Raw genomic sequence first — 16,322 nt, forward strand, 5'->3', positions numbered from 1 at the left:
AGGCTTTATGCTAGGCTGTGCCAATCCTGTAGGGTATACCGATTTATACGACACGGTCAGGTCACACGCCCGTGTGTGAGGTCGTGTGGAGCATACTGACTTGGTTTTAATTTCAATACTAGGGGACACACAGTCGTGTAACATAACCGTTTGCACACACTGCTAAGACACATGCCCGCGTCTCTGCCCGTGTGGCCAAAAATAGGCTATTTACCAAGCCATTTTGCCACCCCAAATTTGGCACACACCTACATCATAAAAAATGCACAAGTTATAGCATTTATAAACAACCAAAACAACCACAACCAAAGATACAATATATACCATTTCAATGCCAACATTTATCATTCTTATAATACCATTTTTTTTTTGCCTATTCAAATTATACCAAGTCACATTTCCAAAGTATTCATATTTATCATTTCAACCAAACATTTTTTAGCCTAAAACCACAAGCATACCAATCTCAATTTCAACCATTATCTACTCAACTAATAATCCACAATCAACCCTTTACCAAGCAATATTATTCACATCACAAAATGGCATTAGCACACATATATATACATCACCTGTAATAATCTGATTTTAGCTAAATTAGAACTGTGGTTTTAAAACCACAAATCCAAGGTTGGATAATTATTTTAATATTATTTTATGTGTTTATAGTATGATAGCATGTATGTTTGAAAGTTTTGTGAGCTAATTTTATCGTTTAATTGTTCAATTTGAGAAAAAAGGACTAAATCGCATAAAATGCAAAAGTGACATTCAATATGTTAAATGTGTTTAATTGTTATGGTTGATTAAATGTGAGGTCCTGATGATGTTATTAGACCATTGATAGTGGAATTTGACATTTATGGACATCCATTATGTGATTTTTAATGTTTTTAACTAAGGTTAATTATGGTATTTTGTAAAAAATGTTATAATAATAATAATAATAACAAAACACAAAATTCCATTTATTATCATCTTAGTGCACTGAAATTAGAAGAAAAAGAAGAGAAGTTAGGGTTCTTGATTCAGCACTTCTATTTTCAAACAATTAGGTATGTTTTGAGTTTGGTTTTTGATGATTTTTATGTTTTTGAGATCGTTGCTTTGTATTCTAGCTAGCCCATGCCCTAATTTTTGAGTTTTTTTGGTGATTTTGTAAAATTCCATTGATGAATCCATGAGCTTTTGAATGATTGATGATGAAATAAGAAAGTTTGATGATAGATATTAAAGTTTTGTTAAGAGATTTTAGCTAAAAATGCATTTTAAGGATTAAATTGTGAAAATTATAAATTGAGGGGTTAAATGTGTAATAAATATGAAATATCGGTTGGTAGGGGCACTATGGTAATTCGGTCAAGCATGAGTTCTGTCAAATTTGGTGTAATTTTTATTTTTGTGAAATAAGGACTAAATTAAATAAATGTGGAACTTTAGGGTTTAAAATGTAAAAATGCCCAAATATGTGTTTGTGGATTGAATTGAATGATTTGATGAATAAAGTAGTTAATTCTGAATGTATATAGATCAGAATGAAAGAAATAGAATTTAGATCGGGGAAAATCGAAAGTTATCAAGTAGTCGATCCGATCCATTCATTGCATATTCGAGGTAAGTTCATATGCAAATAAATACCTTTAAATTGATTTATAAATGTTTAATTGTCATTGAATTGCTATGAATGTTGACCGAGCAAATACGAGCAATTATTGATGAAGTTATGTTACCCGAAAGTCCTATACGAACCTTAGGAATAGTATAGGATATAAATGTCATGACATTAGGATTGCCGAGATGTGATTACATGTAAGATCATGTCTGGGACATTGGCATTGTATGGTGATTACGTATAAGACGATGTCTGGGACATTGGCATCGTTACCATGTCTGGGACATTGGCATCGATATGTGATAACATGTAAGACCATATTTGGGATATGGCATTGTATGAGCTATATGTGATTTCCAAATATCCTTAACAATTCCGAAAGGTTCAACGAGAAAAGTCAAGTCAAGAATGAATGTGTAAATGAGTGAAGCAACTCAACTATGTATGAGATTCATACAAGTATTGAAAAGGGAAGTATTTGATGAATTCACTTATGAAATTGAATATGTATACATTTGGGAAGGTTTTAAGCTTATATGTGCTTATTCATAAATTGCTTATTTGATGGAAATGATGTTGATTCATGAGATGGTTTTATTTGTATATGGCTTACTAAGCTTTTAAAGCTTACTTTGTGTGTTCTTCTCTGTTTTATAGATTATCGAAGCTAGCTCAGACATTGGGGATCATCAGGAACCGTCATCACACTATCGACTACTTGTTGGTACTTTTAATGCTATGTAAATATAGTATATGGAATGTATAGGCTAGTGATGTGGTGATATGTTTTGAGTTATGATATTAGCTATAAGATTTGGCTTGTAAATGTTGGTGTGTATTTGGCCATTTAAGTTGGCTTAAATCATAAGTTTGATAAGTTATATATAATGTATATATATTGCCTTGTGTTTTGGCATGTTTGGTATGATTGTTGTGATGGTTATATGGTTGCTTAAATAGAAAATTATCAATGATATATAATGGTTAAGAAATGGCATGTTGTGGCTTAGTTTTAATATGATGAATTGGTATATTTTGTGGCATGATTTAGTTGATAAGATGGTGAGAAAATGCGTATAGAAGTTAAGGTTATGGTATATTGTTTTGGCATGATTTTGGTTGGGGATTCGAGTAGTGAAATGGATGGTTTTTAAATGGCATGAAATGTGAAAATGATGCCAAATGAATGCTTTTAGGTACATGAATGATTGGTGGGAATAATGGCTTAAATCAAGCCTATTTTTGTGGTTGAGCACACGGGCTTTTGAATCAACCGTGTGACCTCTGTATCCTAGTAAAAACAAGTCAGTGAGTTACACGGCTTAAACACAAGGGCGTGTCTATTAGCTGTGTGTGGCACACAGGTTGACACATGGAAGTGTTGTCGGCCGTGTGACCCAAGACACGGGCATGTGACACAGTCGTGTGACCCTAATTGATGCTAACATCATAGTTAGAGAGCTACATGGCCGGAGAACACGGGCGTGTCAAGAGCACACGAGCGTTCCCTTGTTCTACACGGGTGTGTGGCACCGCATTAGGGAAAATTTCCCAATTTTCTCTAAAGTCTTTAATTCAGTCTCGAATCCCTTCCGATGGTTGTTTTGGGCCTCGTAAGCCCATATTAAAGACAATTTGTATACGAATGAATGAAGTTGTTTTTAAAGAAAATTTTTATAGCCCAATTTTGCATGAAAAACTGTGTATGTGTTCGGTAATGCCTCGTATCCTATCTCGATCTCAGGTATGGGTAAGGGGTCTTACAGATACGTATGTGTCACAGGCCATGTGGACATTCAAAATGGAAGCACATGGTCGTGTCCCAGCCCGTATTCAAACCCGTGTAACTCTCTGACTTGGGTCACACGGCCAACACACACACCCATGTGGTTCACCTATGTGCCCTAAAAATGGCCATACACATCCATGTGTTAGGCCATATGCTAGGCTGTGCCAATACTGTAGGGTATACCGACTTATACCACACGATCAGGTCACACGCCCTTGTGTGAGGTCGGGTGGAGCATACTGACTTGGTTTTAATTTCAATACCAGGGGACACACGGCCGTGTAACATAACTGTTTGTCACACACGGCTAAGACACATGCAAGTGTCTCTGCCCGTGTAGACAAAAATAGGCTATTTACCAAGCCATTTTGCCACCCCAAATTTGGCACGCACCTACATCATAGAAAATGCACAAGTTATAACATTTATAAACAACCAAAACAACCACAACCAAAGATAAAATATATACCATTTCAATGCCAACATTTATCATGCTTATAATACCATTTTTTTTTTTTTTTGCCTATTCAAATTATACCAAGTCACATTTCCAAAACATTCATATGTATCATTTCAACTAAACATTTTTTAGCCTAAAACCACAAGCATACCAATCTCAATTTCAACCATTATCTACTCAACTAATAATCCACAATCAACCCTTTACCAAGCAATATTATTCACATCACAAAATGGCATTAGCACACATACATATACATCACCTGTAATAGTCCGATTTTAGCTAAATTAGAACTGTGGTTTTAAAACCACAAATCCAAGGTTGGATAATTATTTTAATATTATTTTATGCGTTTACAGCATGATAGCATGTATGTGTGAAAGTTTTGTGAGCTAATTTTATCGTTTAATTGTTCAATTTGAGAAAAAGGACTAAATCGCGTAAAATGCAAAAGTGGCATTCTATATGTTAAACGTGTTTAATTACTATGGTTGATTAAATGTGAGGTCCTGATGATGTTATTAGACCATTGATAGTGGAATTTGACATTTATGGACATCCATTATGTGATTTTTAATGTTTTTAACTAAGGTTAATTATGGTATTTTGTAAAAAATGTTATAATAATAATAATAATAACAAAACACAAAATTCCATTTATTATCATCTTAGTGCACTGAAATTAGAAGAAAAAGAAGAGAAGTTAGGGTTCTTGATTCAGCACTTCTATTTTCAAGCAATTAGGTATGTTTTGAGTTTGGTTTTTGATGATTTTTATGTTTTTGAGATCGTTGCTTTGTATTCTAGCTAGCCCATGCCCTAATTTTTGAGTTTTTTTGGTGATTTTATAAAATTATATTGATGAATCCATGAGCTTTTGAATGATTGATGATGAAATAAGAAAGTTTGATGATAGATATTAAAGTTTTGTTAAGAGATTTTAGCTAAAAATGCATTTTAAGGATTAAATTGTGAAAATTGTAAATTGAGGGGTTAAATGTGTAGTAAATGTGAAATATCGGTTGGTAGGGGCACTATGGTAATTCGGCCAAGCATGAGTTTTGTCAAATTTGGTGTAATTTGTATTTTTGTGAAATAAGGACTAAATTAAATAAATGTGGAACTTTAGGGGTTAAAATGTAAAAATGCCCAAATATGTGTTTGTGGATTGAATTGAATGATTTGATGAATAAAGGAGTTAATTTTGAATGTATATAGATCAGAACGAAAGAAATCGAATTTAGATCAGGGAAAATCGAAAGTTGTCAAGTAGTCGATCCAATCCATTCATTGTATATACGAGGTAAGTTCATATGCAAATAAATACCTTTAAATTGATTTATAAATGTTTAATTATCATTGAATTGCTATGAATGTTGACCGAGCAAATACGAGCAAGTATCGACGAAGTTATGTTACCCGAAAGTCCTGTACGAACCTTAGGAATAGTATAGGATATAAATGTCATGACATTAGGATTACCGAGATGTGATTACATGTAAGATCATGTCTGGGACATTGGCATTGTATGGTGATTACATATAAGACGATATCTGGGACATTGGCATCGTTATATGATTTCATGTAAGATCATGTCTGGGACATTGGCATCGATATGTGATAACATGTAAGACCATATCTGGGATATGGCATTGTATGAGCTATATGTGATTTCCAAATATCCTTAACAATTCCGAAAGGTTCAACGAGAAAAGTCAAGTCGAGAATGAATGTGTAAATGAGTGAAGCAACTCAGCTATGTATGAGATTCATACAAGTATTGAAAAGGGAAGTATTTGATGAATTCACTTATGAAATTGAATATGTATACATTTGGGAAGGTTTGTAAGCTTATATGTGCTTATTCATAAATTGCTTATTTGATGGAAATGATGTTGATTCATGAGATGGTTTTATTTGTATATGGCTTACTAAGCTTTTAAAGCTTACTTTGTGTGTTCTTCCCTGTTTTATAGATTATAGAAGCTAGCTCAGACATGGGGATCATCAGGAACCGTCATCACACTATCGACTACTTGTTGGTACTTTTGATGCTATGTAAATATAGTATATGGCATGTATAGGCTAGTGATGTGGTGATATGTTTTGAGTTATGATATTACTCATGAGATTTGGCTTGTAAATGTTGGTGTGTATTTGGTCATTTAAGTTGGCTTAAATCATAAGTTTGATAAGTGATATATAATGTATATATATTGCCTTGTGTTTTGGCATGTTTGGTATGATTGTTGTGATGGTTATATGGTTGCTTAAATAGAAAATTATCAATGATATATAATGGTTAAGAAATGGCATGTTGTGGCTTAGTTTTAATATGATGAATTGGTATATTTTGTGGCATGATTTAGTTGATAAGATGGTGAGAAAATGCGTATAGAAGTTAAGGTTATTGTAACATCCCGTACCCGAGACCGTCGCCGGAGTCGAACACGAGGTGTTAACAGACTTAATTCATTACTTAAACAGCTCAAACAATTTATTTTTAAAATTTTCAGTCAAGCTAACAATCTGCGTCATAGTCGCTTAAAAATTCATATCTCGAGTTACAAAACTCGAAATCCAATTCCATAAATTTTTCCTGAAACTAGACTCATATATATATTTACTAATTTTTTTCTAGAATTTTTGGTCAAGCCAATTAGTACAGTTTATTAGTTAAAGTCTCCTCTGTTTCAGGGTTCGACTGCTCTGACCTCTGTGTATTACGAATCAAATATCTCCCTGTACAGAGTTTCAATGACTATGCCGTTTATTTCTAATAAAACTAGAATAAATAAGGAATCTGTACATATAAATCATGACTTCTAATTATCTTTTAACAATTTATGGTGAATTTCCAAAGTCAGAATAGGGGATCCAGAAATCGCTCTGGCCCTGTTTCACAAAAATTTAAACATCTCATAAAATATAGCTCATGTACCTGTTTCGCTTCTTCCATATGAAAGTAGACTCATCAAGCTTCGATTCCATAACTTATTCATCATTTAATTCCATTTCTACTATTTTTAGTGATTTTTCAAATTCACATCACTACTGCTGTCTGAATCTATTTTATGGTAAATTTTACCTATTTCATGGTTTCCATGGCTTAGCTAGTAATTTGACATACATAACACCAAATATGATCATGATTAGCCATTCCAATGGCTAATCATTACCAAGCATTTCCATACCACTCAATAACCATATCATAAGACCATATATACAAAATGATTATAATGCTATACATGCCATACTCAAAATATGCAAGCCATTATGCCAAGATGGTATACGGATATAGTGTGAGCATGCCTCCGACCGTTCCCAATTTTCGAGCTGGCTTGTCAACACTACAAGGAATGAAAAGGAGGAAGTAAGCATAAATTATTAGTAAGCTCACATGCAAATCGCAAGTAACACAACTATATAAGCAAACATAAAACATCATTTGCATAATCATCACCGAGACATTCATATCACATTTTCATTTATCATCTTACCATATTGTTGTTATATCGAGTTTTCACCCCGAAGGTTAAGTACATACCTATTCAAAGTATTCATTTCACAACACTTACCAATACGTCCCTTTCATCTCGAGTATTCCTCCGCTTGAGTAAAATTTTACCCGTTGAACACATCGGAATATAATTCGGATACATGGAAAGTTTGCACATAAGTGCCACATATGTAGCCAAGCTACTATGTAACCCGCCCATAAGCGAACTCGGACTCAACTCAACGAGCTCGGGTGTTCGCATCCATGAGTGAACTCGGACTCAACTTAACGAGTTCGGATGCCTAGTTACATCTTACAAACTCGGACTCAACTCAACGAGTTCGGACATTCGCATCCATAAGTGAACTCGGACTCAACTCAACGAGTTCGGATGCCCAAATATCCTAGTGACATGTCACTTGTATCCTAATCCATTCCTAAGGTTCAACGGGACCTTTTTCCCAATCATGTGTCTCAACCATCTTCTACGGAATGCCGTTACCGAGTATCGGTAGTATTTCACATTTTCCAAGTATATCACATAATTTGACATATTAACAAACAATTATCACAGTATAATATTTCATAATAATTATCATATCATTTAAATAACATTAAAACATTTAAAATAATAACTATGTTACCAACATTTACATATGAACTTACCTCGTGTGCTGAAAATGGCTACTTTTACCATTTCGTCCACAACTTGGTATTTTCCCCATTTTAGCCCGAATTTTAGTTTTCCTTGCTCTATCATTTAAAATATAGTCTAATTAGGACTCACATTATTCAAATTGACCCAAAATCATATTTTGGGCATATTCACACCTTTGCCCCTAAACTTTTGCATATTTACACTTTTGCCCCAAAGCTCGTAAATTAAACTTCATCCTATTTTCTTATGTTTTATGACATGCTGATCATTTTTCCCTTCTATGGCAACATCATATTCTCACTCTAACATGTACTTATGACTATTAGGTATTTTTACCGATTAAGCCCTTTTGCTCGTTTTCACTTAAAACCGAGTAGCACAAGTTGTCTAACATAATTTAAAACATCATATTCTATCATAAAACACCAAAATACACAAATTTCACCTATGGGTATTTTTCCAAATATAAACCCTAGGTTAAATTATTGCTAGCATAAGCTAAATCGAGCTACCGGGACTCTAAAAACGTAAAAATCATTAAAAACGAGGCTAGAACGGACTTACAATCGAGCTTGGAAGCTTGAAAAATCCTAGCCATGGTTTCTCCTTGCTATATTCGGCCATGGGGTTGAAGATGAGCAAAATTGGCTTTTAATTTTGTATTTTAATTTATTTTACCCCTAAATGACCAAAATGCCCTTACTACTAAACTTTTCAAAAATTCCATCCATGTCCAATTTTTGTCCATAGACTTAGAAATTGGTAAAATTCTATTTAAGACCTCCTAATTAATATTTCAAAATAATTTCATACTAGAAACTTCTAGAATGCAAGTTTTACAAATTATTCGATTTAGTCCCTAATTTCAATTTAAGCACTTTATGCATAAATTTTCTTCACGAAATTTTCACACAATCATGCAATCATATCATAGACCTAAAAATAATCATAAAATAATTATTTCTATCTCGGATTTTGTGGTCACGAAACCACTATTCTGACTAGGCCCAAAATCAGGATATTACAGTTATGGTATATTGTTTTGGCATGATTTTGGTTGGGGATTCGAGTAGTGAAATGGATGGTTTTTAAATGGCATGAAATGTGAAAACGATGCCAAATGAATGCTTTTAGGTACATGAATGATAGGTGGGAATAATGGCTTAAATCAAGCCTATTTTTATGCCACATGGTTGAGCACACGGGCGTTTGAATCGACCGTGTGACCCCTGTATCCTAGTTAAAACAAATCAGTGAGTTACACTGCTTAAACACACGGGCGTGTCTATTAGCTGTGTGTGGCACACGGGCTGACACATGGGAGTGTGGTCGGCCGTGTGACCCAAGTCAGTATGCCCTCTAGTTTTCCCACGGCTATGGAACATGGGCGTGTCTCTGGCCATGTGGTACAAGTCAGTATGTATGCCCTATTTTCATACGGCCTGTGACACGAGCGTGTCTGGTGGCTGTGTGAGGCACACGGCCTATTCACATGGGCATGTGAACCCTGTATGTATGAAAATTTTCTAAGTTTCCCAAAGTTTTTAAATGTTGTCAGTTTAGTCCTGAACCTTTTCCAAGCATGTTTTAAGGTCTCGTAGAACCTTATAAGGGGCATTATGATTATGTTTGATTAATGTTTATATGAAAATGGATTCATGTCTGAGAAATGTATGTTGTATGATGTAATTGATCGACAATGCCTCGTGGCCCTATTCCAGCGACGGATACGGGTTAAGGGTGTTACATCACCAACTAAGCCAAATAGGTCAACTTACATGGCCATGAACAACATTATATACACAATCAAATTAACTCAAAATAAGCCAACTCTCTTGGCTATGGTATACAAACCAAAACATTTACATTTACAAGCCAATTCAAATGGTCAAAATCATTACCAAAACATAACCAACATGACCAAAGTCCCTATGCATGCCATATACTCAAAACATAAGATTAAAGGTACCAAATTGTTTGTAAGATAGTGTGACAAAATCTACAACAGTCCCCGAATCCAACGAGAAAAATAAACAAAGTAAGCTATAAAGCTTAGTAAGCTCGTATGAAATAAATTTGATATAATCATAAACACATAATTCAACAATTGATTATAAGTACACGAATTTACGTCAATTAACAAAACTTTCAATTACTCATTCACAAAACTATGTACTTTCTTCACCATTTCTTTGATTCAAAGTTAATATGGTTTATGTACATACCTGTACCATCTCGTACCAATCTCATTCTCTACCACATCATTCATTAACCCGATGAACCATTCAGAATAGAAGTCGGATACTCAGGAGTCTCGCATACTAAGTACCTATATCATGGCCTAAAGCCAAATCAGCCAATATTCATGGCCCGAAGCCAAATCGGTATAACTCACACCCGAAGTGCTAATATCATGCCCCAAAGCCAACTCAATGTATTCCCTAATGACATGTCACTAGTATCCTAAACTATTCCTAAGGTTCAACCAGAATTTCGAATGCCGAATTACCATCAAGTCATTGTCGAAGTTATTCAAAGTCTCGTATTCACAACTTGTTCAATATCAAAGCATTTAAAATACACTTATAATGAAATTTTTCACATACGAACTTACCTCAGATTTGAAAACGACAAAATAAGTCGATTAGTCGATAACTTTCGTTTTCCCCCGATCTAGATCCAAATTCTGCTTTTCTTGATCTAAATATATCCAAAATTAACTGATTTAATAATCTCTTTATTCAATTTAATCCAAAACACACATTTAAGCACATTTACACATTTACCCTAGAATTTCACAATTTTTACAATTTAGTCCTTATTACACAAAATCACAAATTCATGAAATTTCTTTAATACCCATGATTGTTGAATTACTATAATGCCCCTAACAGCCTACATTTATCAACTTTTCACACATTTAACCACATATTTTCACATTTTCACAAATAAATTCCTATTTTCCATTTTTACTCAATTATCACTTTACAAAACTTGTATATCTATCAACAAGCATTCATAATTTATCAAGAAACTTAAAAACAAAACCTTATTCATCAATGGAAACATTCAAAATCTTTAACAATTTTGCAAAATAGTCCCTCGGCTAGCTAGACCTGGTTGCAACGATCTCAAAAACATAGAAATCATTAAAAACGGTGTCAAAATTACTTAGCAATTGAGCAATGAAATGGCTGAATGTTTAAAGCCCTAGAATGGCTTTCTTCTTTGCTATGTATGGTTAAGAAATATGAATGAAAACACATTTTTATGTTTTGTTTTATTAATTTAACTTATATTTACAAATTACTATATTAACCTTATTATAAAACCATTTAAATCATCCATTTAATGACCAATATTGTCCACTTACCATTATAATAGTCTAATTACTACTTAAGGACCCTTACTTTAAGGTTCAATAGCTATTTAACACCTTTAGCTATTAGAACAACACTTTTTCACTTTATACGATTTAGTCCTTTTATCAAATTAAGCATTCAAACAATAAATTTAATTACGAACTTTCACATATACATGTTATCATGCTGTAAACATTTAAAATATTATTAAAATAAATTTTTGATCTCAAATTTGTGGTTTCAAAACCATTATTTCGATTTAGCTAAAAATGGGTTGTTACATGTTATTGTAGGTTGAAGTTAAATTTGGGTGAGAAATAAGGCTAAGAAATTACCTTGTTTTATCCACATGGGTAGACACATGGGCGTGTGTCTTGACCGTGTGTGAGACACGGCCTGGCATATGGGCATGTGGCCTGGTCGTGTGTCTCCTGCCTCTTAAATTTGAGAAGCAGAATGCTCAAAATTGGACACACAGATAGAGACACGGGCGTGTGCCTCAGCCATGTATGATACGCGGCCTAGAACACGGGCATGTGTTTGGCCGTGTGGCACAAGTCAGAGAGTTACACGGGGTTGGACACGGCTTGCAGCACGGGCGTGTCCCTGGACCACAGGGGCATGTGTGCCCTGTATCTAGGAAAAATTTTGAAAAATTTTTGAAAAATTCTCTGATATCCTGATCTAATCCCAATTAGTTCATAATGTTTAAATTGGGCCTCGAGGGTCCATTCAAGGGACAATATGATTAGTTTCAGATATGAATCGTAAATGACACGAATTATCTGTAATTATTCTCTGAACTCTAATATTGCTCCATAACCCTGTTCCGACGATAGATACAAGTTAGGGGTATTACACTTATAATGCAAGTTATAACCCAAACTCTCACATATATCATAAGTATGCAATTGACCATTCCTTAAACCTATTCAAAATGCACAAAAAAGGTACCAAAACATATCATTTTCCTAATTTTAACCAATATGCCTCAAGGCACCATCACAAACAATAATCAATACCAAATTTCATCCCATTTCATACCAACAAAGTAAATGACCAACATATACCTTAATCACAAACAAAATGCCAACTTTCACTCACCTATTATTGATCAAAATACCAAATACACAACCTATGAGATTGATACCTATAACCATACACTTATTATACCTAAAACATCAAATTTTATTATCAAGTCTTCATACCATATTTTCTAACTCAATCCCACCTATTCAAACATTATACAGCATAACTAACCATACCAACTCTCATATGAATCTATCACTTTTTCCATGCTTAACAACCACAATCAAGATTTACTAATTCAAGCCATGATCAAACATATCAAAAGGTAATCAAGCACACATACTTTATATAATACCATTCTCACTTTACTTTAACAAAACACTTATATATAATTCAAATCCTATTACATGCCACATAATCGAATTGAATGTTTAAAAGTCTACCAAAATGGTGGCTAGATAGTGTGATCTTCAAGATGACCAGATCACTGAGTTTCGCAAATCAATAAGTACCAGAAACAAAAAACGAAACAGAGTAAGCTTTAAATAAGCTTAGTAAGTTCATAGGTTTAGAACAATAAAACTTACCTTAAATCCCACAATTTCAATATAACATATTTAATTAAAAAAATTTCATGTTACCACAATTCACATTATTAGGTGAGTTCACCAGGTATATATCACATAAACATTTCATTCAAAATAATTTGATCTCGGTCGAAGCTATAACATCAACCCATTGAACATATGCACTTTTACTTTATATAACTTACTTCATCTTATTATAACACTTTTACCATTCATCTAGTTCAATAACAATACCAATTTATCCCGATGAACTATAATAAACGAATACGCAGCTATCCACCCAAAGCACGTCTGATTGCTCAACCTAGCTTTACCATCCAAGAACATGCCTAGGCATTGAGTGCCAAGCCTGTAGGCTAAACATCCTTTCAAAAACAAGCCTAGGCACTAAGTTCCAAGTCGTTAGGCTATACATCCTCCCCCAAAAATACGTCTGAATCATTTTGGATATAACTTGGTAATTTAAAAAAAATGCTAGATTCTGGTGCATTCAGTGAATATATATATCATACGCCAACATGTCATCTCATATAAAACCCGTATAGCACGCAAATAACCCTATTAGCATGCCAATTGCATCCTATCTCATGTTCATCCAAGCTCAATACAAATAACAATATAGTACTATTCAATTCAATCCTTTTCCTCACCTATACCGTATGAACTTACCAGGGAATAACAACAATAGAAGAAGTGTTAGGGACTACTCTACTATTTTTCCTTTTCCTCGATTATCAACTAGTTGATTCGTTTCTTAATCTATACGATAATTTATTTTAAGTTATCAGTTCTAAATACCTTATAACATCTTATTTAATGCATATGACATCCCATTATCATTTTTCAAAATTTCTCTAAAGTTTTGCAATTTATTCAATTTAGTCCCTAAAATCATAACAAGCATATTTTTCATACTTAAGCCCCAAAATTTAAAACTGAATTCATACACATCCCTATGCAATACTCAATATCCATTTTTATAGAAATTTCATGCCTATTTCAACATATTTTCATTTTAGTCCCTAAACTCAAAACTAACAAAAAAATCACTTTACAAAATAGTCCTGTTTCATGATAAAGCTTCAAACTTAACCATTTAACATCAAAAACCTTAAAAATCAACAATGGTAACTTTTTAAAATTTTGAAAGTATTACGAAATAGTCCTTGAGATATCTCGATTAAGCTACAACATCCCCAAAACATAAAATTTACAAAAAAAAAAAGCTTCAAAAATGCTTACTGCAAAAGAGAAGTTAAACCAAATTCTTCAAGCTCCCTTCAATAGTGTTTTCGATTTGTGAAAGAAAAAGAAAGTGAAGGTGATGATGTTTTCTAATGTTTTAACATATATTATTTAATATAATAAGAAACATATTTTTTACTTAATCTTCACACAAACCATCTACTATAATCCATTATGATATTATTGCCATTAAAACCTTTATAATATGTTTTGTTACTCATTTAGCACATATAAATTAATAGTGATTAACTTTTTCAATTTTTACGATTTAGTCTTTATTCCACAATAACTAACCAATTAATAAAATTACTAAACTAAAAATCATTATAACACTATAAATGACTTGTAAATATTAAATAATAATATTTACTGACTCGATCGTCGAAGAATGGGGTTCCAAACCCATCATTTTTGGTACTATTGAAAATGAGCTATTACAATTTCATTTTCCAATTTCAAGATTCAATTTCAATGTTTTACCCAACAGAACCCTAGTAAAACGGACTCGAACACATGGATGAACTACACTACACCAAGATAGCTCGTATGAGCATAAACTACACCACACCAAGACACCAAAGTGTAAAGCCCGTAGGCATTAAATGTTTAAACATATTCAAATACATCCCTCCACCACACGAAGGTCTTTGTAGAGATAATGAATACTCAATGATCCACAATAGATGTTGGATCTCAAAATAACCTGTCATTATCTTCATATTATCAACTATCTCATACACAAGCGTGTATATGACCTTATTGGTATACCAATTGTATCCTAACTTTTTTAATAAGTTCACATGGGCATCAATCATTCATATCTACATATTCATACGTTATAATCATTCACATTTGCATATTCACCCCCTGTAATCATTCACATTTGCATTTTCATACCCTGTAATCATTCATATAAATTTTTGGGTTTTGTCGAATAAATTTGTACATAAATTATACATACATTTAATGATCTTTGTCATTCTTCTAGTTATAATCAATAGATATAGCATCAATTGCCTAGATCAATTCAAATCACATTTACTAGCTATGTATGTCAAATTCCATCAAGTCTTAACTTATGTTCAAGCATTGATATAACAAAATAAACACAAGCAAACATATAACACAAGGAACTTATCTCCTCAAAACACAAAATAGGTAGGTTTCTCAAGGCCTATTCTGCAATTTTAGCTATTAGCTCCACTTCTATCGAGTTTCGATTTTATACAATTATATATATAAATACTAATTAATAGCACATAACAACACACAATAGCCATTTAATGGTTTACAACAATAATATCGTAAGATTCATGATACTAAATAATATTTTTTATTTCAAATATATTTTGTATTTTATTCAATTTAATCCTTGAACTTGAGATAAACATAACTTTGAATTCCTAGCTTCAGATTAAAATATGATTTCAAATTCTTTTGTTACAGACCCTATACTATCTATTTCTACCAAAATTTCAGGACATATTATTCATTTATTTAATTTGGCCCCTAATGTTACAAAGTTAACAAACAAGCTTAATTAACTTTACAATTTCGTACTTTTCATAATCTAAGTTCAACAGCTATCAATTCCAAGCCTAATTCATCAATTTATCAACAATGGCAACTTGCTAAAATTTCAACAATTGATCAAACTGGTACATGGGCTAGCTAAATTAAGCCTCATGATCACAAATATAAAAAAATTACATGGAAAAAGGCTTGGTTACCTTGAATTTTTGCTTGATGAATGTTAGGTGAGCTTGAAACTTCCTTTTGGTTTTTAACAATGGTGGATGATTAAGGATGGAAAAGATAATATTCTTTTTCTTTCCACCAATTTTTTTATTTATAGGCCAATTAATGCTTAATTAGTCTAATAGATCATGTTTAGTTACCTTAATAAAGCATATTTATATATATATATTTCATCTCATAATTAAACATAAATGGATGCTAATATTAACATCAACATCTACTATCTCATGCTATTTATTGGTTTAATAACCATTTTAGCCTCGTAGGATAATTGTTATTTGAATCCTCAAGCGTTTTCTTAATTAAAATTCTATAACGATTTG

Source organism: Gossypium arboreum, chromosome 5 (genome assembly GCF_025698485.1).
Source record: "Gossypium arboreum isolate Shixiya-1 chromosome 5, ASM2569848v2, whole genome shotgun sequence".
NCBI lineage: Eukaryota > Viridiplantae > Streptophyta > Magnoliopsida > Malvales > Malvaceae > Gossypium > Gossypium arboreum.